Source organism: Schistocerca americana, chromosome 9 (genome assembly GCF_021461395.2).
Source record: "Schistocerca americana isolate TAMUIC-IGC-003095 chromosome 9, iqSchAmer2.1, whole genome shotgun sequence".
Taxonomy (NCBI): domain Eukaryota; kingdom Metazoa; phylum Arthropoda; class Insecta; order Orthoptera; family Acrididae; genus Schistocerca; species Schistocerca americana.
In genome coordinates, this window is record NC_060127.1 from 160,444,617 (window position 1) to 160,472,375 (window position 27,759).

Here is a 27,759-nt window from a genome sequence, read left to right on the forward strand (position 1 = left end):
CATTGGTCTCTCAATATATTTTCCTTACTGTCATCTCTTGTTAACAACATCAGCGTATTCCCAAGAATAAGCAGCTTTCACTCATTTAATACTCGGCAGAAATCAAACCTGCATTGGGATCGAATAATTCTTGTGCAGAAAGGTGTGTAGTATACTGCTGCATCCATTTTGAGTAAGCTACCACCAGAATTCAAAACTCTTAGCTGTGATCCACGTGCTTTCAAATGGAAACTAAGGAGTTTCCTCATGGCTCAATCCTTCTACTCTGTCGAGGAGTTTCTTGAAAAATTAAGCTAGTTGTTGTATTGTTTATTGCAATTGCTTAAACTTTTGACTTGACCTTTTTCTGGTTCATAAACATTTTATTTTTATCTGTTATTACTTTTATGTCGTAATTTAATGTACTGACACGTTCCATGGCCTTGGAAATTTGCTCCTCAATTTGGCCCTATGGAACTTGACGTGTAAGTAAAATAAAAATAATAAGAAACCCTTCTTATCCATACCTTATCCATCGAATCGTCGTCCCCAATAATTTAGTGCTGGTGACGCCCGTGTGTAGCACTCTCTGCCGTGCATTTCACAGTCGTTTGCAATCAAGTACACTTTTCCGCAAAAGCGCTTTTCCCCGAAGCTGAAGTCCCTGTTGCTTTCGAGGCACGCCTGCTGTTTCGTGCAGATGCCGGCGCGTGAGCGTTGTTTTTCCTCTCTGTCCCCCCACCACTCGCCAGCCCCCACCCCACTTAACTGTGACGTCGCTGGCTTGCCAGACCTCGGTCTCGTGAAAACGGCTAGCGGCAGTCGATGAGAGAGAGAAGCAGCGTGAGGAGATTGTCAGTTGACCGTGTTTCAGCGCTGTGCAGTGCAACCTTGTCAGTTTCTAGCATTATTCATCCGGAATCCAGTTCTACGTCCTTCTAAGGTACGTAACATGACGTACGTCATTAAACAATCGATCGCGTCGAGATAATCCTAGGAAAGACAGTACGTTCTTTGACTGTAATATCTTTGTGGGTTTGTTATTTCAAACCGTATAGTTGTGAAGCTCAAGACTGCTATGGTGTCGTTCGTTGCAGAGATGCCCTGATTAATAACAAATGCAGCTGGGGAAAGATATTCAATTGTTCTCCTATTAAGGCCTGTATGCTAGGATGTGTGCATGTGACGGGGAAATATTGATTTGCTGATGTGTGCGTGGGCGAGCTGAAAGGAATATATTGTGAGGTACCGGCAGTTTTGTTTTCATGACATGACTTGTAGTTTTGTTTACACCTTTAGTGTATTACATTTTAGTACCGTGGCTGTGACAACATGAATCTGTGAACGTGAAATCAAAACTTTTTGTAGCCGTCCGCTGTCACGCTTTTCCGTTCGTAAACGTGTAAATGTTTTACGATAGATTTGTGTGAGTACATTCAGCAGGAAGAAGTATTGAGAAAGTTTATCGGTTGCATGTCTTTGACATAATGTAGGATATTTGCTGATGTATGGATGGATCTGTTTTAGTAGAAATGGGTTCATATTACGTTCTTATAATGGTTAATGGTCTAATAAATTGCGTATTACATTCATTATGAAAGCTCGCCTCCGCGACCGTAAACGGTTGTCTGTTCATTGTCATCAGTACTACAAAACTTACGAACAAGAAGCAGCAAATATAGCTTAAATTTAGTTGTCCTTGCTGCAGATTCCTGTTCGACAGCATTCCCATGCAAGTTAATCTTCTGAACTCCCCCGAGCAGTTTACGTGAAATGAATCGGCGATGCTGCCAGTAAAGACGTGTGTGTGTGTGTGTGTGTGTGTGTGTGTGTGTGGGTGCAGGTGTGATGCAGGGGACTACCCAGAGCTGTGGAAGAATTCCAGTAATGGACTTTTAACTGTGGTGCCGATGATTATTCATTGCAACAGAACTCCTTTGAATAGCAATGTAATCAGTGTACTGTTCTGTCTCCCGTCTAGGCAAATCGCCTTTGCAAATTAGCAGGCTGTAGGAGAAACGTCCAGTTCTGAAGCTCATTTCATGGCTTCAAATTGAATCTTATTATTAACGTTTGACGGTGTTTAGCAAACACTTGCTTACTGCTTCAGCTGTACTTTATTTTGAAAATGCAGTCGGAAAAATGACATACAAACTTGAATAGTACCACATCAGAAGTCTGTTCATGGGCAGGTAGAACCAAAATCAGAACATTACGAAATTTGTTATGTATGCGAATGCCTCTCCCTCCTTCCCCATGAGAAAGAAGGTAAGAAGGGGATGGGTGGTGTGACCCCCCATTACGTATACGGTACACATCAAATGTCGTGTTGTTCCCTTGATTCTGCCTGTTTGTAAGCACGCTTCCGATACTACTGTTAAAAGATATGCCCTCTCTCATTTCATTTCAGTTTGTTTACAAAATCTTTCAGATCGCTTCACAGGTTGTAAAGCACTCCTCCTGTTACCATGTATTATGCACAGGACGGTTTTATTTATAAAAGCGTAGGTGTTGTAACTTTTAGTTATTGCTCTTATCAACCAGTATCTCCTTGCAAGATCTAGGTGATTCCCCTACATCTTGCCGATAATCCAAATCTTTTTCATTTTCCGTCCAGTGTAACAATGAAACCCCCTCCCAAAAAAATAAAAAAGTCTTGTAAGTTTCGATGCCAGACGGGTAGTTCGACGTCTAGGTTTGTGGTTGTCAACATCCGTTCTACTGTGCCCTTTTTGAAAATCCAAAATCTTGAAGTAAATTCAATGACCCTGTATTGTATATTTAACGAATCTTCGATTATTTTGGAGAATATTACGCACGACATTGAACAAAAGGTCGATACAAGGAGGCATTGCCTTTCATTGGGCTACTTTTTACTGGTAAACGTTTGACTTCGGTTTTTCTCTTAACAGTTTCTTGGGAAATGTTCGCTTTGCTCACAACTACACAAATGATTCCGTCGTTTGAATTTTTATATATTGTCACCCACCTCCAGCAGAAGTCTCACCACCAATTAAAATATGTGATATGGATCTTAGTGCAGTGCTAGATCCAAAATATTCCTCGCGAAAGACAAAATAAATTTTAAAGTGTCACAGTTGTTCGCTGGCGCCGGCCTGAGTGGCCGAGCGGTTCTAGGCGCTTCAGCCTGGAACCGCGCGACCGCTACGGTCGCAGGTTGGAATCCTGCCTCGGGCATGGATGTGTGTGATGTCCTTAGGTTAGTTAGGTTTAAGTAGTTCTAAGTTGTAGGGGACTGATGACCTCTGCTGTTAAGTACCATAGTGCTCAGAGCCATTTGAACTTTTTTTTTTTTTTTTCACTGGCAAACAAACCCTACCGATTCATTAATATACAGGAGGTGAAATGGCTTAATATCTTAAATTACCCTTCCTCTACTTACCGAAAATTAAATTTAGTGGTATGTTCCTATGGTACCAAACTGCTAAGGTCAGCGGTCCCTAGGCTTACACACTACTTAATGTAACTTACGCTAAGGGCAACACTGGCAGCCATGCCCGAGGGAGGATTCGAACCGTGGCAAGCCGCCTGAGACCGCACAAGCTACCCCGCACGTCTGCAAATTAAAGGATAAGTGCGGTCTCTTAACGTGTCTTGGGTAGCACTGACTTATTTTTTATTTATTTACCCTTTGACCATTTAACACAACAATTACATGCATTACATATATAATTTATACATATATAAAAGACGCCAAAACTTAGATCGAATCCGGCAATGATGCGGCAGGAGGCAGGCCACAGTCTTTTCAGTGAAGTCATGGGAAATAAATCAGGGGTTCTAACTTCTTGCGATTGAAAGTCCAGTGCCTTAACACTACCTTAGCAACCTCGATCGCTATATGATTTGGGAAGAACGCTGTCAGTAGAACCACGTGAATTTAATCCACTGCCAACTTACGTCATACACAAGGGGTGCAAAGAATACCATTACTAGAACATGAAACTCTGATATATTACACATGCGAATGCCTACCAACACAGTACATCCTTCACAATTCTACTATTCAGACATCTATTTCTGGCTACTGATACGGAGTGTGTCTACAGTTCGCCTTTATGATGAACTCCGTTGAGAAAACTTTCAATGCGGTGTCGGAATGCCTGTGGAGGAAGAGCAGTGCATTCCTCCTGAAGAGCCGAAACCGGAGAAGGTACTGATGTTGGATGCTGTGATCTGTAGTGAAATCGACGTTGTGACTCATTCCAATGGTACTCATTGGGTTCAAGGTGGAACTGAGAGCAGACCAGTCCATTTCAGGAATGTTATTGTCCACAAACCATTGCCTCGCAGATTATGCTTTATGACAGGGTCCATTGTTATGCTGATACAATTATCGTCTCCGGCTGTTCCTATACCGTACAAAGCACACGATGCTGTAACATGTGTTCATATCCTTCCACATCTTCTTAAGGACAATAAAAGGACAACATCCGTAACACCTCTTTAGCACACCCAAGTGCTCCGCACATCATTGCTGGCACTACACATGATGGCAGGTAACGTTCTCCACGCATTTGCCAAACCGAAACTGGAGCGAAATCGACATTCTGAATCATTCCAAGGGTATTCATTGGGTTCAGGTTGGTACTCAGGGCAGGCCAGTGCATTTCAGGAATGTTATTGTCCACAAACCATTGCCCCACATATTATGTTTTATGACAGGGTGCATTGTTATGTTCATACAATCATTGTCTCCGAACTGTTCCTCTACCGTAAACAGTACACGACGCTGTAAAATGTGTTCATATCCTTCCGCACATTGCGTTTTCTTGAGGATAATGCAGGGACAACATCCTAACACGAAAAATACCTCCTTAGCACACCCATGTGCTCCGCACTTCACCTCATTGCTGGCACTACACATGATGGCAGGTAACGTTCTCGAGGCATTCGCAAAACTCAAACCCTTCCATCGGATTGACACATAGTGTGATTAATCACTCCAAATCACTCACTATCTAATGGCGTCACCTTATCAAGCATCACTTCGCATTGACTACAAAATTGTGCGGCCTAGGAGCATCTGTTCGACCACTGTACTCCATTCTTTTCAACTCACTATGTACATTGTGCTAGCTAGATCGTTCGTAGCACTTTGGAACTCAAGAGTGATTCCTTCCGCCGATTCCATGACATTTTTGTACAGCCACCCTCTGCAGTACTCGATGGTCCCCATCCGTCAGGACACGCGGTCTGGTTGGTGACGTCACCACAGCGACCTGGCAGGGTGTCTACGACCCGGGAGATCCGGGAAAAACCCGGAAATTTTTTCATCCGGGAGAAAACCGGGAAAAACCCGGGAATCTTTTCGAGTTCCGGGAATTTTTCATTGTTTTAGTTTTCAGTTAAATGTTTGTGATTTTGACTGGTAAGAACCAATACATTAACAAAAAAATTTACTGTATTCCGCTTCTGCAGAATAATACTGCAGCAACAAAACATGAACGAGAGAAAAAAACGAAAATAAAACTTAAGTCGCAAAGAAAATCCGCCGTATACAACAACAAAACAGTGCTCATACAAGCGTCTGCCAACAGCAAAGTGTGTCAAAGGCTTTAGGAAGACTGTGCAGTGCTTCTCAACAACAAATTGCCTCCAATGAGCGTGACGTGACAGTTTTTTTACGTTAGATTCGTTTTAATGCAAGATCTTTTAATGTTTCACACGTACGAACATGCGGGCTTCCTGAGTCATCGTAGCTGCGCAAGTGCAGTGACGCCTGTTATCTGGCGCTCTCTGGCAACTGCTGAAACGTACCTTTCGAATAGGTCACGGAAAAATATTGTGAATATTGCTTTGAAAAGCGTTACTTTCAAAGTAAATTTCTTTTTATGTAAGATAAACTATGTGAGACAGTGTACGACGAATTTCTTAAATCACAGAGCGTTTGACTCTCATTTAAAAATCAACTCTTTGGGGACGACCTTATGAAGAATTTCGAGCCCAGAAGATCAGACATTTACGTCGTTATTAAAAAATTTTACTGGCACATTTATGTGATGTATGACGCACAAAATAGATCAACAATATATGTGGAAGCTTAGCTTCTCTTGCAGCTTATTAATCTTAGAGAGCAATATTATATGTGATAGCTTTGCTTTTCTTGTAGCAACAATTGTACATTAATTTAAGCCATTAATTTTTCTTATTTATGTGTTCGCGCTACTTGCTATTGGCTGACTACATCACGTGTCAAATGCTGTCATCAGCTGGCGAGATCAGGTGACATGAGCTGTGACTGGCTTACAAAAGCGCGTTGCAATCTCGATTTTAATGCTTCGGAAAATAACATGCGGTGTTTCGTGGAATTAGAGTCCATACCTTCGTAACACGGAAAATGCAGTGTATATGTTGCTACACATCAAAGATCTTTCCAAAACGTGTTTTTTCCCCCTGAGTGCCGGGAAATTCTACGTAGGTGTACAAAACCATAAACCATAAAAAGATTGATAAGTGCCGAGAAAAAGTATACTGTCGCTTAACACGGAAAAAGTGTATTTTCACCTGGGAGAAAGTGTATTTTCGACCGGTAAATCCGGGAATTATTTTTCCTTGTAGACACCCTGCCTGGGCAGCTTTAGAAGTGGTGAAATGTCCCTGACGGATTTGTTACTTGGTGACGTCCAACGACTAGTTCACATTGATCCACTGTGTGCTCCTGGCCCACGCACTGCTGTTCCTGCTGCTCTAGTTCAAACATAATACTCCCTGCCACCCTTGGCACTTCCAGATCCATCCCTCGTGACATCGAGTCGTCAGTTCCACATTACATATGGCTGTCCGGATTCTTTTGATCAGGGCAAAACTACGTTTCTGGCATTTGTAGACTTAGAGAAAGCTTTGACAATGTTGACTCGAATACTCTCTTTCAAATTCTGAAGATGGCAGGGGTAAAATACAGGGAACGAAAGGCTATTTACAATTTGTACAGAAACCAGATGGCAGTTATAAGAGTTGAGGGACATGAAAGGGAAGCAGTGGTTGGGAAGGGAGTAAGACAGGGTTGTAGCCTCTCCCCGATGTTATTCAATCTTTATATTGAGCAAGCAATGAAGGAAACAAAACAAAAATTCGGAGTAGGTATTAAAATCCATGGAGAAGAAATGAAGACTTTGAGGTTCGCCGATGACATTGTAATTCTGCCAGAGACAGCAAAGGACTTGGAAGAGCAGTTGAATGGAATGGACAGTCTTGAAAGGAGGATATAAGATGAACATCAACAAAAGCAAAACTAGGATAACGGAGTGTAGTCGAGTTAACTCGGGTGTTGCTGAGGGAATTAGATTAGGTTCCAATCCTGCCTCGGGCATGGATGTGTGTGATGTCCTTAGGTTAGTTAGGTTTTGTAGTTATAACTTCTAGGGGACTGATGACCTCAGAAGTTAAGTCCCATAGTGCTCAGAGCCATTTTAACTTTTTTTTTTAATTGATTCTTCACCCACCCTATTCACCAGACTTAGCCCCAAGTGACGTCTTACTGTTCCCTCAGTTGAAACTGTTGTTTGCTGGAGAGAAATTTTCATCAAATGAGGAAGTGATGGTTGCAGTTACCGAGTATTTAGGAGAGTGTGAGAGAACTTATATCTCCGATAGAATGGAAAAGGTGGAGGATCGCTGAACCAAGAGTATTTAACTCCAAGTAGCCCATGTCGAGGAATAAGGTGATCGTTTACGAAACTAACATTTTTTTCTTGCTGTTCTACCAGTCTTGTCAAACCACTCTCGTAGTAGCCGCGTTCTGCTTCTCGCAGGGTTGTCAGATTCAAAAACAGAAACGCCGGACCTTGCATTATGTTTAGCCCAAGAGTTTTCACTAAATGGAAATAGTCCGTTGGGCAATTTCAATAGTTTATTAATAATCAGTGACAGTATCTTTTTGTGAAATCGACCTTAAACATGCCTAAAAGAAATCAGTGAACAGCTTTCTAATTTCGCAATTACAATAGCGACTAAGTCCTCTGTCTTCTTAATTGATGTTTCTTCCTAATATGATTTTATGTCAAAAAAATAACAATTATCTATTCTTCTGGGACGGAACACTGAAAGATATTCAATAACGTTGGTCATTTCAATTGGACCTGCAAATACACTACTGGCCATTAAAATTGCTACACCAAGAAGAAATACAGATGATAAACGGGTATTCATTGGACAAATAAATTATACTAGAACTGACATGTGATTACATTTTCACGCTATTTGGGTGCGTAGATCCTGAGAAATCAGTACCCAGAACAACCACCTCTGGACGTAATAACGGCCTTGATACACCTGGGCATTGAATCAGAGCTTGCATGACGTGAACAGGTACAGCTGCCCATGCAGCTTCAACACGATACCACAGTTCATCAAGAGTAGTGACTGGCGTATTGTGATGAGCCAGTTGCTTGGCCACCATTGACCAGACGTTTTCAATTGGTGAGAGATCTGGAGAATGTGGCCACAGCAGCAGTCTAACATTTTCTGTATCTAGAAAGGCCCGTACAGGACCTGCAACATGCGATCGTGCATTATCCTGCTGAAATGTAGGGTTTCGCAGGGATCGAATGAAGGGTAGAGCCATGGGTCGTCACACATCTGAAATGTAACGTCCACTGTTCAAAGTGCCGTAAATGCGAACAAGAGGTGACCGAGACGTGTAACCAATGGCACTCCATACCATCACGCCGGGTGATACGCCAGTATGGCGATGAATACACGCTTCCAATGTGCGTTCACCGCGATGTCGCCAAACACGGATGCGACCATCACTATGCTGTAAACAGAACCTGGATTCGTCCGAAAAAATGACGTTTTGTTATTTGTGCACCCAGGTTCGTCGTTGAGTACACCATCGCAGGCGCTCCTGTCTGTGATGCAGCGTCGAGGGTAACCGCAGCTCTCCAAGGCTACACTATCCTGTGCAGCCTCTGGATCTGCTTATAGTCCATGCTGCTGCAAATGTCGTCGAACTGTTCGTGCAGATGGTTGTTATCTTGCAAACGTCCCCATCTGTTGACTCGGGGATCGAGACGTGGCTGCACGATCCGTTACAGCCATGCGGATAAGATGCCTGTCATCTCGACTGCTAGTGATACGAGGCCGTTGGGATCCAGCACGGCGTTCCGTATTACCCTCCTGAACCCACCGATCCCGTATTCTGCTAACAGTCATTGGATCTCGAGTTCTCGACCAACGCGAGCAGCAATGTCGCTATACGATAAACTGCAATCGCTATAGACTACAATCCGACATTTATCAAAGTCGGAAACGTGATGGCACGCATTTCTCCTCCTTACACGAGGCATCACAACAACGTTTCACCAAGGAACGCCGGTCAACTGCTGTTTGTGTATGAGAAATCGGTTGGAAACTTTCGTCATGTCAGCACGTTGTATGTGTCGGCACGGGCGCCAACCTTGTGCGAATGCTCTGAAAAGCTAATCCTTTGCATATCACAGCATCTTCTTCCTGTCGGTTAAATTTCGCGTCTGTAGCACGTCATCTTCGTGGTGTAGCAATTGTAATGGCCAGTAGTGTAACATTCTGTAGTTATGTATTGATACATTTCATTTGAACCCACTTTATCTGGAATGTTATTTTTCTTGGAAATTATTTCGTGGAACTAGTGGCAGAATAATTTTAAATTGCACAACAACATCATAATCTTGCTGATTGTGCCGGTTTGCAATTTATTGCGTTCCTTTGCCCATTGGGCGTTTACGAAGACCACCCTTTCGACGTTGGCGTTATCTTCTAGAGTTGCAAAGTAATATTCTGCGAATTGCAGTTGCTCCGCATAAAATTATTCACTACGCACGTGTTTTCAACATGGATCGGAGCGACGAGCGAGAGTAACGGAGCGCAGCGGTTTGGCATCGGCTGGTCGGCACTTTCATTCTGTACTTCGGCGCGGTTATGTGTGATGTTGTGTGACACTCGTTCGGCCTACGAAGGAGAGCATAGAGTACACTCCTAAGAACAGCATTGGTTAGTATATCTGCATATCCTTATGGTGGTGTTGCGGTATTCAGTCCGAAGACTGGTTTAATGCAGCTCTCCAATGCTACACTATCCTGTGCAGCCTCTGAATCTGCTTACAATAGTCATCCCTTGGTCGGCCTCTACGATTTTTACCCCCCGCCCCCCCCCCCCCCAAATACTCCCCATCAGTAACTACTAAATTGGTGATCCCTTGATGTCCTTTCTTCTAGTCAAATTGTACCACATTTTTTTTCCCGCAATTCTGTTCAGTACCTCCTCATTAGTTCGGTGGTCTCCCCCTCTAATCTTCAGCATTCTTCTGTAGCACCACGTTTCGAAAGCTTCTGTTGTCTTTTTATCTAAACTGTTTATCGTCCATGTTTCAGTTCCATATATGGCTACACTCCACACACACCATCATAAAAGACTTCCGGATACTTAAATCTGCATGCAATGTCAATAAATTTCTCTTCTTCAGAAACGCTTTTTTTTCAGTCTACATTTTATACAGCACTGAAAGACTTGAGTCCAAACAAGACCCCGGGAGTAGACAACATTCCATTAGAACTACTGTTAGCCTTGGGAGAGCCAGTCCTGACAAAACTCTACCATCTGGTGAGCAAGATGTACGAGACAGGCGAAATTCCCGCAGACTTCAAGAAGAATATAATAATCCCAATCCCAAAGAAAGCAGGTGTTGACAGATCTGAAAATTATCGAACTATCAGTTTAATAAGTCACAGCTCCAAAATACTAACGCGAATTCTTTACAGACGAATGGAAAAACTCGTAGGAGCCGACCTCGGGGAAGATCAGTTTGGATTCTGTAGAAATGTTGGGACACCTGAGGCAATACTGACCTTACGACGTATCTTAAAAGAAAGATTAAGGAAAGCCAAACCTACGTTTCTAGCATTTGTAGACTTAGAGAAAGCTTTCGACATTGTTGACTGGAATACTCTTTCAAATTCTGAAGGTGGCAGGGGTAAAATACAGGGAGCGAAAGGCTATTTACAATTTGTACAGAAACCAGATGGCAGGTATAAGAGTCGAGGGGCATGAAAGGGAAGCACTGGTTGGGAAGGGAGTGAGACTGGGTTGTAGCCTCTCCCCGATGCTATTCAATCTGTATATTGAGCGAGCAGTAAAGGAAACAGAAGAAAAATTTAGAGTAGGTATTAAAATCCATGGAGAAGAAATAAAAACTTTGAGGTTCGCCGATGACATTGCAAAGGACTTGGAAGAGCAGTTGAACGGAATGGACAGTGTCTTGAAAGGAGGGTATAAGATAGACATCAAGAAAAGCAAAACGATGATAATGTAATGTAGTCGAATTAAGTCGGGTGATGCCGAGGGAATTAGATAAGGAAATGACACTTAAAGTAGTAAAGGAGTTTTGCTATTTGGGGAGCTAAATAACTGATGATGGTCGAAGTAGAGAGGATATAAAATGTAGACTGGCAATGGCAGGAAAAGCGTTTTTGAAGAAGAGAAATTTGTTAACATCGAGTATTGATTTAAGTGTCAGGAAGTCGTTTGTGAAAGTATTTGTATGGAGTGTAGCCATGTATGGAAGTGAAACATGGACGATAAATAGTTTAGACAAGAAGAGAATAGAAGCTTTCGAAATGTGGTGCTACAGAAGAATGCTGAAGATTAGATGGGTAGATCACATAACTAATGAGGAAGTATTGAATAGAATTGGGGAGAAGAGAAGTTTGTGGCACAACTTGACTAGAAGAAGGGATCGGTTGGTAGGACATGTTCTGAGGCATCAAGGGATCACAAATTTAGCATTGGAGGGCAGCGTGGAGGGTAAAAATCGTAGAGGGAGACCAAGAAATGACTACACAAGCAGATTCAGAAGGATGTAGGTTGCAGTAGGTACTGGGAGATGAAGAAGCTTACACAGGATATAGTAGCATGGAGAGCTGCATCAAACCAGTCTCAGGACTGAAGACCACAACAACAACAAAAACATTTTATACCATGTCTACTTCGACCACTATCAGTTAGTTTGGTGCCCAAATAGCTAACACCACACTTACGTATGCATAGGTACTCTGTAGGTTTGCTACTTTCAACTAACGAAGCGAAAGCAGACTGCCAAAAGAAATTCGCTTAAAACTCTCAAACGTCATAGGACATGGCAGAAAAATGTTTTCCCGCATAACAGTGTCATGCGTAATCTGTTAAAGAAAAAATCGCCATCAGCAGGTTGCGAACTCGTGTACTTTTGTACTAGGATCCGACGCTCTACCACGTCACCTAGCAGAGATGTTCGCAGTTAGAGCTCACAGATAGCGTTTACCTATACTACGTAGTTCTCGTGTAACTTTTAATTATCGTTTTCGCATCTTCTACTGGGCGACAGCACACAGCACGAATTAAATCGGTGTTTTGGTTGGTGCTCTATCGTCACACAATGTTTGGTACCAGTGTGAGTGGCTGACATCTGGAGGTTTGGGTGTCAGAGTCTTAAACGGTAATATGAGACATGATTTTAAATGTTTAATAAACACACTGACTGAAAAAAATCGCAACAGCAAAAAATAATTAAATCGGGCAATGAAATTTCCGGAATATATTTGGCTATACGAGCGTTGGAAATTTAATAGTGGCAACTATTTATTTACAGCTCGTACAGATACGTGATTCAGAGTAGTAACCAACATTGTGTATAACCCGTTGCCAGCGATGAGGAAGTCGTAGGATATTCTTAGCAATGCCAGTTGTGTCAGGTCCTGCAGAAAGTGTCATCACGTCTGTCTCTGTGCCGTTCATTTCTGGAACACAACCTATGACCATCTTAGTGACGGAAGTGATGACACTTTCTGCAGGACCTGACCATCATTTTGCAGGACAATGCTCAAGGACGTACAGTACAGGCTGTTACTGATTTGTTTGACTGATGGGGCTGCTAAGTGCTATACCACCTACAGCACTCCCTTGACTTAAGCCCTCGTGAGTTCAACTCGATTTCTAAACTGAAGGAAACACTTCACGGCATTCGCTTCAGAACTGCTACAAATTCGTCGGGCAATAGACCGCGCCGCTCGAACTGTCAAGCCGGCCGGTGTGACCGAGCGGTTCTAGGCGCTTCAGGCTGGAACCGCGCAACCGCTACGGTCGCAGGTTCGATTCCTGCCTCGGGCATGGATGTGTGTGATGTCCTTAGGTTAGTTAGGTTTAAGTAGTTCTAAGTTCTAGGGGACTGATGACCTCAGATGTTAAGTCCCATAGTGCTCAGATCCATTTTTTGCGATGGAGTTCCACGCCTCTTGCTCGTTAATGCTGTTTGTGGATGATGCTAGATTTTTTGAGCGATGATGTGCCAATGTACTTGATTGGAGACCGATCTGGCGATGGAGCAGGCCAAGACTACACGCTGACACTCCTTAGAGCATGTTGGGTTACAACAGTGATATGTGGGCGAGCGTTATCCTGTTGGAAGGCACCCCCCCCCCCCCCCCCCCCCCTCCCTAGAATGTTGTTTGTGAATGGCAGCACAACAGGTCGATTCACGAGATTGACGTACAGATTTGCAGTCAGGGTGCGTGGAGTAACCACGAGAGTAGTCCTACTGTCAGACGATAACTCTGGTTGTAGGGCTACTGTGTCTAGGCCGACGACAGGTTGGTTGCAAGCGCTCACCTGGCTTCTTCCTAACCAACATACTGCTGTCACTGGCACCGAGGCAGAACCAGCTTTCACCAGAAAACACGTCAGACCTCCAGTGGGCACTCGCTTGGCACCACCGAGGTACCAAACAGCGGTGCATTGGGGCCCGTGGGACGCACGCTACAGGGTCTGGCTCGGAGCTGTCCTTGAAGTAACTCTCTGTAACTGTTCGTTCTGCCACTGTGACGCCAACTGCTGCTCGAATTGCTTCGTCAGACGCAGCTCTGTACGAGGCACCACAGCCATGCCTCTACATCTACATCTACACTCCGCAAGCCACCTGACGGTGTGTGGCGGAGGGTACCCTGAGTTCCTCTATCGGTTCTCCCTTCTATTCCAGTCTCGTATTGTTCGTGCAAAGAAGGATTGTCGGTATGCCTCTGTGTGGGCTCTGATCTCTCTGATTTTATCCTCATGGTCTCATCGGGAGATATACGTAGGAGAGAGCAATATACTGCTTCACTCCTCGGTGAAGGTATGTTCTCGAAACTTCAACAAAAGCCCGTACCGAGCTGCTGAGCGTCTCTCCTGCACAGTCTCCCACTGGAGTTTATCTATCATCTCCGTAACGCTTTCGCGATTACTAAATGATCCTGTAACGAAGCGCGCTGCTCTCCGTTGGTTCTTCTCTATCTCTTCTATCAACCCTATCTGGTACGGATCCCACGCTGCTGAGCAGTATTCAAGCAGTGGGCGAACAAGCGTACTGTAACCTACTTCCTTTGTTTTCGGATTGCATTCCCTTAGGATTCTTCCAATGAATCTGTCTGGCATCTGCTTTACCGACGATCAACTTTATATGATCATTCAATTTTAAGTCACTCCTAATGCCTACTCCCAGATAATTTATGGAATTAACTGCTTCCAGTTGCTGACCTGCTATTTTGTAGCTAAATGATAAGGGATCTATCTTTCTATGTATTCGCAGCACATTACACTTGTCTGCATTGGGATTCAATTGCCATTCCCTGCACCATGCGTCAATTCGCTGCAGATCCTCCTGCATTTCAGTACAATTTTTCATTGTTACAACCTCTCGATACACCACAGCATCATCTGCAAAAAGCCTCAGTAAACTTCCGATGTCATCCACAAGGTCATTTATGTATATTGTGAATAGCAACGGTCCCATGACACTCCCCTGCGGCACACCTGATATCACTCTTACTTCGGAAGACTTCTCTCCATTGGGAATGACATGCTGCGTTCTGTTATCTAGGAACTTTTCAATCCAATCACACAGTTGGTCTGATAGTCCGTACGCTCTTACTTTGTTCATTAAACGTCTGTGGGGAACTGTATCGAACGCCTTGCGGAAGTCAAGAAACACGGCATCTACCTGTGAGCCCGTGTCTATGGCCCTCTGAGTCTCGTGGACGAATAGCGCGATCTGGGTTTCACACGACCGTCTTTTTCGAAACCCATGCTGATTCCTACAGAGTGTATTTCTAGTCTCCAGAAAAGTCATTATACTCGAACATAATACGTGTTCCAAAATTCTACAACTCGTAGACGTTAGAGATATAGCTCTATAGTTCTGCACATCTGTTCGACATCCCTTCTTGAAAATGGGGATGGTCTTTGTCCTTTTCCAATCCTTTGGAACGCTACGCCCTTCTAGAGACCTACTGTACACCGCTGCAAGAAGGGGGGCAAGTTCCTTCACGTACTCTGTGTAAAATCGAACTGGTATCCCATCAGGTCCAGCGGCCGTTCCTCTTTTGGCGATTTTGTTTCTCTATCCCTCTGTTGTCTATTTCTATATTTACCATTTTGTCATCTGTGCGACAATCTAGAGAAGGAACTACAGTGCAGTCTTCCTCTGTGAAACAGCTTTGGAAAAAGACATTTAGTAATTCGGCCTTTAGTCTGTCGTCCTCTGTTTCAGTACCATTTTGGTCACAGTGTGTCTGGACATTTTGTTTTGATCCACCTACCGCTTTGACATAAGACCAAAATTTCGTAGGATTTTCTGGGAAGTCAGTACATAGAAGTTTACTTTCGAATTCATTGAACGCCTCTCGCATAGCCCTCCTCACACTACATTTCGCTTCGCGTAATTTTTGTTTGTCTGCAAGGCTTTGGCCGTGTTTATGTTTGCTGTGAAGTTCCCTTTGCTTCCGCAGCAGTTTCCTAACGTGACGGTCTTCCTTCTCGGTAGTGCCGCATGACCGACCGGAGCCCTGTCTTCTTGTCACCATACTGTCTCATGACCTATTTTTTTGGATGGGGCCCCTCCACGCCCACACCAACGTGGTGACCAAACCAAAAGTTCTACTGCCACCTCCGTATGACATGTTAGTTTTTGAATCAGGAGTCACATGATGCGGGTTGTGATGTTATCCATGCGTCTGTTACTCATTAACGTGGTTCATCAGGAGATAGAAAGTGGACGAAAGCGATCGAAGGGTAGCGGCTGTAAGGGCAGAGGAAAAAAAGTGCCAAGGCAAGCGCCAAGGGAAAAAAATCTCTGCGACAGTAGGACGGGTAGTAAGGGCAGTAGCGGCTTGCTAGCTGCGACAGTGTATTCAAGGTGTGGTTATGTTAGTGCGAGGTATCGTGCATCGTTACCTTTGTCGTTGCTGCAGCTCGTTGCGGGGCTTGCTGCAGTTGCCGCGTCCCTGCAACAGTTCAAGGTCGCTGTACATTAGTGGGCGATCGGTCATAGATCGGCTCACAGACGGTGTAGGGGGTGTGTGTGGCTGGTTTGTGTGCCGTGTACAGTACGATTTCCCTGCGGTTGCCTGTTTTTCGGCGGGTCATGCATCTGGGGTTACCAGTAGTAGCTGTGTTGCAGGGGCTCGCCGGTACTGTCGTGTTAGCGTGCTATGGACCATAGATGTTTAGTTCCTAGCCAATAGTGTCTTTGGTCTGTTATGCTTCCATCTATGGTTGTGGTCGTAGTTACCCAGAGAAAGGATAAACGGGTTGCGCGAGTGTCTCGTGTTATTGTACAGTCGTGTGGAGAGTTTTTGGAATACCTGCAAGATGGTATGTAGCCGGTATTCCCGGTGAAGGTCCGCGATGCGTGTGTATCGTGGAGCATTGCTTATGATTTTGAGTACTCTGTTCTGTATGAGCTGCTGACGGCGCAGGCGAGTGGGCGCAGCGTATCCCCAGACAGGGGCTGCGTACGTCATCAGGGGTCGAATAAGTGTCATGTACATGGACCTCGACACCCTTCTGTTCAGTGTGCTATTCCTGTTGAGCATAGGGTAGAGCCGTTTGAGCCTCGCGCTTGCTCGGTTGGTCATGTGTTGTATGTGGTCCCCCAGAGTGATTTCCGGTCCAGCGAGACACCGAGGTATTTGACTTTCTCGCGTAAACGTATTAGCGTGCATGTAGAGTCATCGGTCTGCAGTATCGGTGTTTGCGCAGTTGCTTCGGTCTTCTAGTGAACGGAACGACTTCGCACTTGTCGACGTTTACTCTAACACGCCATTTCTCCAACCAAGACTCAGCCACTCTGAGTGCGGTCTGTAAGCGTGACGTAATGTTTGATGGTTTCCAATCTTGAGCAAGGATGGCTGTGTCATCCGCGTAATTTTCCATCGTTGCGTTGTGTGTGGTTGAGAGATCGTTTATGTGGAGGTTAAACAGTAGGGGCCCTAGGATGCATCCCTGGGGTACTCCCGCGTGTACACCGTGTCGTGTTGATTGTTTTCCCTGCAATGTCAGTGTTGGAACTCCTGTCTGTGAGGTATGAGTGTATGAAACGCACCAGCCAGTCGGGGAATCCCGCGTCGCTGAGTTTGCGAATGAGGCCGTTGTGCTCTAGACGGTCGAAAGCCTTTTTGATGTCCAGGAACACCGCCCCAGTTGCTTTGTTTGTGTTGTATCCGCGTGTTGTGTATTCAACGACGCGAGGAGTTGTTGTGTTGTTGCGTGGTGATTCCTGAAACCGAATTGCTCCGGTCTCAGGGTGTCGTTTGTGATGCAGTGCCTGGTGAGTCGTTTTAGTGTTACCTTCTCAACGATGGGTCGGTAATTTTGTACCGCCGCTGCTCTCGGTCATGCACGATGCCTACATTCTTGTCAAGTCTTTCTGCAGTACCATGAAAGGAACATCCACCTTCTCGTAGCTCTAGTACACGACCTCATTCAAACTAAGCGAGTTCATGAGAATGGCGTCTTCGTCGTCTTACAGGAATTTTTGACGAACATCAACTCACTTCGTCCGATCTTACAAATAACTAACGCTCACGACCGTTACAGCGCACACTGAAACCAAATCTGATTTGAATCCTCATAGTGGCGCTACTAACGCCACTGCTTCGACCATAGATACTTTTAAAAAATCCCGGGTTCGGGCACACATTTTCAGCTGTCCACATCGAGGTATATCAACAACACCTCTCGGCAGCTGAGGTTTCCAGTTATTCATCATTTATTCCAGGGAAAAGCTGCACGGTCATCAACTGTTCTTTCGAGAACAAGTTACTGTCTTCGTATATATAAGTATTTTATAATAGGCGCAGTGTGCTGCCACCTACTGCCAGGTGCTCCATATCAGCGGCATCAGTAATTAGACATCGTGAGACAGCAGAATGGGGCGCTCCACAGAAATTGGGTGTCACTTGTGTCATACGTCTACGCGAGATTTCAACACTCCTAAACATCCCTAGGTCCACTGTTCCGATGTGATAGTGAAATGGAAACGTGAAGGGACTCATACAGCACAGAAGCGTACAGGTCGACCTCGTCCGTTGACTGACAGAGACCGCCGACAGCTGAAGGGGGTCGTAACGTGTAATAGTAAGACACACAAATTCCGAACTCCATCAGGACCAACTGCAAGTACTATGACATTTAGGCGGGAGGTGAGAAAACTTGGATTTCATTGTCATAAGCCACACATCGCGCCAGTAAATGCCAAACGACGCCTCGCTTGGTGTAAGGACAGTAAACATTGGACGATTGGGCAGTGGAAAAACGTTGTGTGGAGTGACGAATCACGGTACACAAAGTGGCGATCCGATGGCAGGGTCTGGGTATGGCGAATGCCCGGTGAACGTCATCTGCCAGCGTGTGTAGTACCAACAGTCAAATTCGGAGGCGGTGGTGTTACAGTGTTTCTTATGGAGAGGGCTTGTACCCCTTGTTTTGCGTGGCACTATCACAGCACAGGCCTACGCTGATGTTTTAATCACCTTCTTCTTTCCCACTGTTGAAGAGCAATTCGGGGATGCCGATTGCATCTTTCAACACGATAGAGCACCTTTTCATATTGCGCGGCCTGTGGCGGAGTGGTTACACAATAACACCCATGCTATGGACTGGCCTGCACAGAGTCCTGACCTGAATCCCATAGAACACCGTTGGGATGTTTCGGAACGCCTACTTCGTACCAGGTCACACCAACCGACAATGTTACCTTTCCTCAGTGCAGCACTCCATGAAAAATGGGCTGCCATTCCCCAAGAAACCTTCCAACACCTGATTCAAGGTATACTTGTGAGAGTGGAAGCTGTCATCAAGGCCAAGGGTGGGCCAACAATAGCTTCCTACTTTTTCTATTTCACTTATTCAAATTTTCGGATCTCTGTTCTAATTTATTAATTACGTTACAGTAACGCTGTATAGGGCACCGAAGTCTCACGAAGAAAGAACGCATTTGGCACTGTAAAATTGTTACAATTAATAAGCTAACCACACCACCTGTTTGTCCGTTGTTATTTTCAATTTTGGACACTTTGTTCATCATCCGGTAAACTAGAATCCAAAAAAGCCAGTAGTGTAGAGAACATGTAGACTACTTCGATACACACAACTATTTAAGAGCCTACATAAATTGGAGGAAATTAATCAGATTGTCAGCATATATAAATTTTATCAGCATATGAACATAGCGTGAATATTTATACACTGACTGGCATTTTATTCAAAAGCACCTTGAAAATTCGTCTAGCAATTGTCTCGTAAGCACATGGCCGAAAAAAATCGCAGAAATTCCCTCTACAGCACCAGACATGATAATACCGTTTTTTCAACATATAAAGTGCCGCATATCAGAATGACACAATTTTACATTTCTTGTAGTTACCTTTGAAAGGCTTCTCCATGCACATACTTCTCTTTACATCCGTAGCAGCCGGCTGCTGTGGTCGAGCGGTTCTAGGCGCTTAAGTCTGGAACCGCGCTGCTGCTACGGTCGCAGGTTCGAATCCTGCCTCGGGCATGGATGTGTGTGCTGTCCTTAGGTTAGTTAGGTTTAAGTAGTTCTAAGTCTAGAGGACTGATGACCTCAGATGTTAAGTCCCATAGTGCTTAGAACCATTTGAACATCCGTAGCAATAACAATATAGCACCATAGCTGTTACTAATACTCAGATATGCAGAAACGATTATGAAACAAGGTGAGTACGTGTAGTATCCAAGTTTCGCTACTACTGCAAAGTGTAGACAAACAGCTTCGTCCCAAATACACGCGACGGGCCCGGTTTAATGTTTAAAACATGCGCAGCAGGCCATGCTCACTCCGTAGAAATATATGCACTATTGTCGGCAGCTTACGTGATAGTAGGCCTAATCAGGGAAGGCAGGGTCACTCGTAGATATGCTTCGTCCTTGAGACTTTGTGGAAGGGTGACTGGTCCGACGAGGTGGTCGCCGATAGTCCCCACCCGTACGTTGACATCTACGCCTACACCGAGGCTATTCACAGTAAAGTGCCTGGCAGAGGGTTCAATGAACCACCTTCAAACTCTCTCTCTACCGTTCCTCTGTCCGACGGCGCGCGGGAAAAAAGAGCACTTAAATTTTTCTGTGCGAGCCCTTATTTCTCTTATTTCATCGTGGTGATCATTTCTGCCTATGTAGGTGGGTGCCAACTGTAAAAATTCAGTACTGCTACCTGCTCCTAAGATGGAGAGAGAGTTATATATTTTTTCCCTCTGACAGCTTATACAAGCCCTTGTCAAGTGCATGTGAAATGTTTAGCTGTCATCTGCAACAGCTAGGTAGCAAGCAGAAAGTTCACTAAATTTATTTGTTGAGTTTCCATTAAATTTTTCAAGGATAACTTAAATTCGTCATCTACGAAGTAAATGTTTCTGTCTGAGCTGAATAGTCAGATTTTGAAATGAGCCTCGTTACAGGTGTTTCAGTGGGCTAAGTGCAGAGGCAATGGGGGTTATTCGCAAGTTTCAGTCCTGTTGTTGTAACAGGATATTACTAGTAGAAATACTGTTTGTTTTTAGTGTAGCAAGCGCAGAAAATTTATGTTAAATCTTGTGTTTTTCTGAATTACTGCACATATACTAAAGGTTGATCATCAAAGCAGCTGAAAATATTTTCAGTAACAGTGATGACTGTCACTATTTTTACAGTACTGGCCATTAAAATTACTACACCACGAAGATGACGTGCTACAGACGCGAAATTTAACCGACAGGAAGAAGATGCTGTGATATGCAAATGATTAGCTTTTCAGAGCATTCGCACAAGGTTGGCGCCGGAGGCGAGACTTAAAACGTGCTGACACGAGGAAAGTTTCCAACCGATTTCTCATACACAAACAGCAGTTGACCGGCGTTCCCTGGTGAAACGTTGTTGTGAAGCCTCGTGTAAGGAGGAGAAATGCGTACCATCACGTTTCCGACTTTGATAAACGTCGGATTGTAGCCCATCGCGATTGCGGTTTATCGTATCACGACATTGCTGCTCGCGTCGGTGGAGATCCAATGACTGTTAGCAGAATATGGAATCGGTGGGTTCAGGAGGGTAATACGGAACGCCGTGCTGGATCCCAACGGCCTCGTATCACTAGCAGTCGAGATGACAGGCATCTTAGCCGCATGGCTGTAACGGATCGTGCAGCCACGTCTCGATCTCTTAGTCAACAGATGGGGACGTTTGCAAGACAACAACAATCTGCGCGCATAGTTCGACGACGTTTGCAGCAGCATTGACTATCAGCTCGGAGACCGTAGCTGCGGTTACCCTTGACGCTGCATCACAGACAGGAGCGCCTGCGATGGTGTACTCGACGACGAACCTGGGTGCACGAATGGCAAAACGTCATTTCTTCGGATGAATCCAGGTTCTGTTTACAGCATCATGAAGGTCGCATCCGTGTTTGGCGACATCGCGGTGAACGCACATCATTGTAAGCGTGTCTCGGTCACCTCTTATCGTATTGACGGCACTTTGAACAGTGACCGTTACATTTCAGATGTGTTACGACCCGTGGCTCTACCCTTCATTCGATCCCTGCGAAATCCTACATTTCAGCAGGATAATGCACCACTGCATGTTGCGGGTCCTGTACGGGCCTTTCTGGATACAGAAAATGTTCGACTGCTGCCCTGGCCAGCAAATTCTCCAGATCTCTCACCAACTGAAAACGTCTGGTCAATGGTGGCCGAGCAACTGGCTCGTCACAATACGCCGGTCACTACTCATGATGAACTGTGGTATCGTGTTGAAGCTGAATGGGCAGCTGCACCTGTACACGCCATCCAAGCTCTGTTAATGCCCAGGCGTATGAAGGCCGTTATTACGGCCAGAGGCGGTTGTTCCGGGTACTGATTTCTCAGGATCTATGCACCCAAATTGCGTGAAAATGTAATCACATGTCAGTTCTAGTATATTTGTCCAATGAATACCCGTTTATCATCTGCATTTCATCTTGGTGTAGCTATTTTAATGGCCAGTAGCGTAATTCATTAAAGTGATTGATGCTGAACGATTAGTGTATGCATTAATCTTCAGACTAAGAACCTTCAACATCGCAGCGCGTCAGCAATCGTTGGTTAATATATTAAAAAACTAAAAACCCGCCTCGGGTTACGTTAAGTAGTGGTTTTGACTTTGTACATATGTATTGTTTGTTTTTTCCTTTTTTTTTCGTTTATAAATGTACAGCTATGGTGTTCTTTTAATCATTGGCAAAGGTCTTCTTAGGCACTTGTGGGTTTTATTGTTGTTCTGAAGAAGTTGTAGTTATCTACGCCGAAACCTAGGTTAACTCTAGGTGCTTTTTTTCGTAATCGAGGCGGGTATTTAGTTTTTTAATATAAATCTTCAGACTACTCTGCAGTATGGCACTGAAATGTTTTCAAGGACATGGTTTCATAAATCTTACTGGTGGGTGTTACGAACGTTGACGGTACCGCCCCTCTTTTACGTAGCCTTATCTGTAAATAGGATGAATGACAGAAAATCCAGCACCCTGGTGGCCTGTGCGACGACAAAGTCGCCTCCGCGGAGGCACGTCTGTAGGTAATAAAGCCCGCACGTGTTGCTAAGTGGTACGGATAGCAGCAGTTGCGGAGAACGTTCTTCACGGTCGTCTGGCTTAGGCCCGCCTCACACTGTGCGCAGCGGAGGCAGAACAGAGGCGGCGCGGGTTTTGAAGCATGCTTTCCAATAAGGCAGGATACACTGGACGCAGCCAAGGCGCAGGTCAGAGGATACTTTTGTCGTGCCGTGTATAAAGGTTCCCTCTGGTTACATTCACGTATGAATGACAGTTTGTATCCTCTATGCGAATTGTCGTTTCTGTAATTTTATCTGCACAATCGCTACGTTATACTTGCATAAGGGATTGAAGAATATTTCTGCCCTGAAAGCTAATTTTTGAAATTTGCGAAGATTCTCGCAAGATGTTCGGTGTCTTTATGTTGAAGTCATCTATTCCCCGGTCATCCTACATCCCTTTCCCACTGGTTTATAATTGTTTATTTAATCCTGTATTACAAAAACTGGATGTGGAATTCCAACATTAGGGTGGCAAAGAGCTAGCAACATTATTTAACGTTGCTATAGGGTGTCCAAAAAGAATACAACTTTTGAAATGAGCGCCATTGCTCATGTCGAAAGTTGGCAACACTGAACGTGGCACGATTTTCATCTGTTTTCTTTGGATACGTGACGGAGCGATTCACGACGAAGCAGCGAGCTGTCATAATGAAAACTTCCCACATAATTTGTATGGTGAGTGTTGTGCAAATTTTGTGAATGTTTTGGTCGACATAATACACCGGGTAAGTCGACTGTGGCGAGTCCGTATGCTAAAAATGAAAAAACCGTTTCCGCTGTGGATCCGCTGTGGACGTTCCTTGGGGGTGTCCGCGGGAAACATCGCCATCGTCAGTGATAAAGTTTTTGTAAATCCTATGAAATCTATTCGCCGACGTTGACGACAATTGGATTTTATCAGAACCAGTATGCAACGAATTTTAAAAGATGATCTCCACCTTTGGTCTATAAAATCTGACACAAGATCTGAAGCCTTACGACCACGAAAGCCGCCGAGCGTTTACGCATTGCGTTGTTGCGAAACAAAGAGCGGACGACAATTTCATCACGAAAACAATGTTCACTGATAAAACGGACTTTTCTGTTAAATGGCTTCGGGAACAAGCAAATTACAGGCTTTTGGGGCACAGGAAACTCTATAGAGTAGTTACAAAGAGTCCATTACATCGACAATTAGTGAATGCGTGATGTGACATTTAGGCCGAGAGCGTAATTGAGTCGTAATTCTTCGAAGATGGCTCCAGAAACTCATTAACAGTGGACTGCGAACGCTACAGCAATAACGTAGGAGAGTCTTTTTGGTCTGAATTGGATCGTGCGAAGGCGGAAGACGTATGGTTTCAGCAGGATAGCGCAACCTGTCACAAATAGATGTCAGCAATATAAAGGGTGATTTATGGCAATGGTGACGTAAACTGGCCTCCTAGATCTCGTGGTTTGATTCCATGTGACTTCTTTATGTGGGGGAAAATGGGAGTGCGCGCCAAGAAACTACGATCATTTAGAGAGCTTAAGGCCAAGATTTAGCGTGTGATTTCAGATCTAATGGTGCAAGAATACCGCAAAGTTGTGCAGAATTTCATCGAAAGAACGACCTGCAGAGTCCTGGAGGCCATTTGAGTAATCATATTTTGTACATGTAACACACTCTTCAATAACACGTAAATTACTAAGGTTCATCAATAAATTTGTTATGACGCACTCGAAAGTTGCGTTCTTTATGGGACACCCTTTATTTTTTTAATCTTCCGTCGTAGCTGCATTTAGATATGAATTGATGGTGACTAGTTTCAAACGTATTTAGAGCTGTACGCACTACTTCTCATCTGAACCTTTAAAATGTGAACTGCTGAGAACAGCTCGAAATAAATAAATGTTATACAATGAAATTAATGAAATAATCACTTAAGAACGATTCAGGTAATTGTTTGAAAGTGTACAAACACGTTCGATATTAGTCACTTTAACTCAAATGTGAACGCAAATATGGCAGAATATTAAGAAGTAATCAGAAGAGAAGGGTCAACTGAACCTACCGATACCGGATGTCGCTTTTGACCCGTGACGTTGTTGTCGCAAGTTAGTTCATACGTCCGTTAACAGAAAGAGAATATCTCACTGACAATATTTGTTTCGCGTAACTGTGGAACACAGTTTGTGGTGACAGTCTGATCTGTAACGTAACCCGAAGTCTAGGTTATACTTCAAGTTGGCAGCTTGATTGTGAGTTGGCAAAGTGCACTAACATGTCACAATAATTGTAATTCCTGTTATGTTGCAGGACATATTTGATTTCAATGAGTCGGTTATCTCCGCGATTTGGATGACGTTGTCGATTAAAATCGACAGCCAGTATTGAAGGCACCAATTACCCTTACTCGTTCCATGTAATTTTGATTTAAAAAATCTTGCGGAAGATGTAGCCAATTAGTTGATTACGAGCGAGCTCACATAGGTTGGCACAGTGTTCGAGCAAAGTTCTTTATGAGCAGTCTATCTGGTTGACAGATTGTAGTTTTAGCAGTTTGTTAACAATGTAACGAAATCTGCCGCCTGCCTTTCCAAATGCCGAGTGTGTGTGTGACAGGTCCATCTCACATTTCGTTACAATTTTTAGACGATACCAACACCAGTAACACTTTTTACAACCCATAATTAAAGGCTTGCTCACTGTGCACAAGTAGTGGCTGCAACCTTACCTCATTCCCTTCTCAACTACTGCTTCTCTTTCCATGTCATTGGAATGTTATTACTGCAATCAGGCTTCTATAGTATTTGTAGAGAAACTTCCTGTATTTTGGATGTGCTACGTTCACAGTTGCAAAGAATATATTGGCAACACCGTTATTAAAATCTACGAATACTATGAATGTAGGGTTGCCTTTATTAAGTATGTTTTACAAGATAAGTTGCATTCGGAACCCAGAGTGTTCTTCCCAGATGTCGGCTTCTACCAGTTTTCCCATTCTTGTGTCAATAACTCGAACCAGTATTTAGCATCCATGAAATATTAAACTGATGGTGTCAGCATCTGCTTTCTTTGCAGTTGGAATTATTAGATGCTTTTCTCGAAGTCTGAGGGTATTTCGCCTGTCTCACGTATGTTGAGTATAACATGGAATCGTTTTACCACGGATGGCTATCCCAAGTATCTCAGTAATTAAAGAATGGTTCAGATGGCTCTGAGCACTATAGAACTTCTGAGGTCATCAGTCCCCTAGAACTTACAACTACGTAAACCTAACTAACCTAAGGACATCACACACATCCATACCCGAAGCAGGATTCGAACCTGCGACCGTAGCGGTCGCGCGGTTCCAGACTGTAGAGCCTAGAACCGCTCGGCCACCCGGCCAGCTCAGTAATTAAGAGGGTATATCATCATATCTATCATGCGTGTTTCGAGTTAGGTCTTTCAGTGCTCTGTCATATTCGTCTCGCAGTATCATATCCACCAACTCATCTCATAATATTATCGTCTAGTTTGTTTCCCTTGTTTATAGCCTCGATATGTTCCTTCCCCCTTTCAGCCGTAACTCTTGTTAAGTACGAGTTTTCCTTACGAGTCGTTAACAGTCATACACGTGTTTCTCTTTTCTCTAAATGCCTCTTTAATTTTTCTATAAGGGGCATCTATCTTTCCCCTAGTTGTACATGTTTCTGCAACCTTGCATTTCTCGCCTAGCGTTCCTGCTTCGCCAGTTTTCACTTACTGTCAATTACGTTTTTAGTGTTTATATTTCCATCTAACAGCTTCATTTTTATTTCTCTTGTCGGCAGGTAAATTCCATATATGGTATCCTGAATTATCACTGGTCTCTAAAAGGCCTTTTCTTTTTCACACTGAAGCGCCAAAGGAACTAGTATAGGCATGCGTATCCAAATACAGAGATATCTAAACAGGCAGAATACGGCGCTGCGGTCGGCAACGCCTATATAAGACAATAAGTGTCGGGCGAAGCTGCTAGATCGGTTAATGCTGCTAAATGGCAGGTTATCAAGATTTAAGTGAGTTATAGTCGCCGCACGAGCAATGGGACTCAGCATCTCTGAGGTAGCCGTGAAGTGGGGGATTTTCCTTACGACCATTTCACGAGTGTACCGTGAATATCAAGAATGCGGTAAAATATCAAATCTCCAACATCGCTAGGGGCGGAAAAAGATGTTGCAAGAACGGGACCAACGACTGAAGAGAATCGTTCAACGTGACAGGAGTGCAACCCTTCCGCAAATTGCTGCAGATTTCAATGCTGGACTATCAACGTCAGCGAGCGAACCATTCAGGCAAACATCATCGATATGGGCTTTCCGAGCCGAAAGGCCACTCGTGTACCCTTGATGACTACACGACGCAAACCTTCACGCCTCGCCTGGGCCCGTCCAACACCGACATTGGACTGTTGATGACTGGAAACATGTTGACTGATCGCACGAGTCTCGTTTCAGATCGTACCGAGCGGATGGACGTAGACGGGTATGGAGACAGCCTCATGAATCGATGGACCCTGCATGTTGGCAGAAGAATGTTCAATGTGATGGAAGCCTTGTAATGGTGTGGGGAGTGTACAGTTGGAGTGATACGACTCTGACAGCTGACACGCACTAAGCATCGTGTCTGATCATCTGCATTCATTCATGTCCATTGTGCATTCCGACGAACTTGAGTAATTCAAGCAGGACAAGGCGACACCCTACATCTCCAGAATTGCTACAGAGTGGTTCCAGGAACACTCTTCTGAGCTTAAACACTTCCGCTGCCCACCAAACTCCCCAGTCATGAACATTAGTGAGCATATCTGGGATGCCTTGCAACGTGCTGTTCAGAAGAGATCTCCACCCCCTCGTACTCTT

The 27,759-nt window shown here is 44.3% G+C and overlaps 1 protein-coding gene across 3 annotated transcripts in view; it reads left to right on the top strand.

The window, feature by feature from the left end:
- The first annotated feature begins 805 nt into the window (after window positions 1-805).
- LOC124550840 overlaps window positions 806-27,759 on the top strand; it is a 277,592-nt gene continuing 250,638 nt past the window's right edge. For all 3 annotated transcript variants that reach the window (XM_047125566.1, XM_047125567.1, XM_047125568.1), the window contains exon 1: window positions 806-922. The gene's annotated coding sequence lies outside the window, so the exon portion shown is untranslated. The remainder of the gene's footprint in view (window positions 923-27,759) is intronic.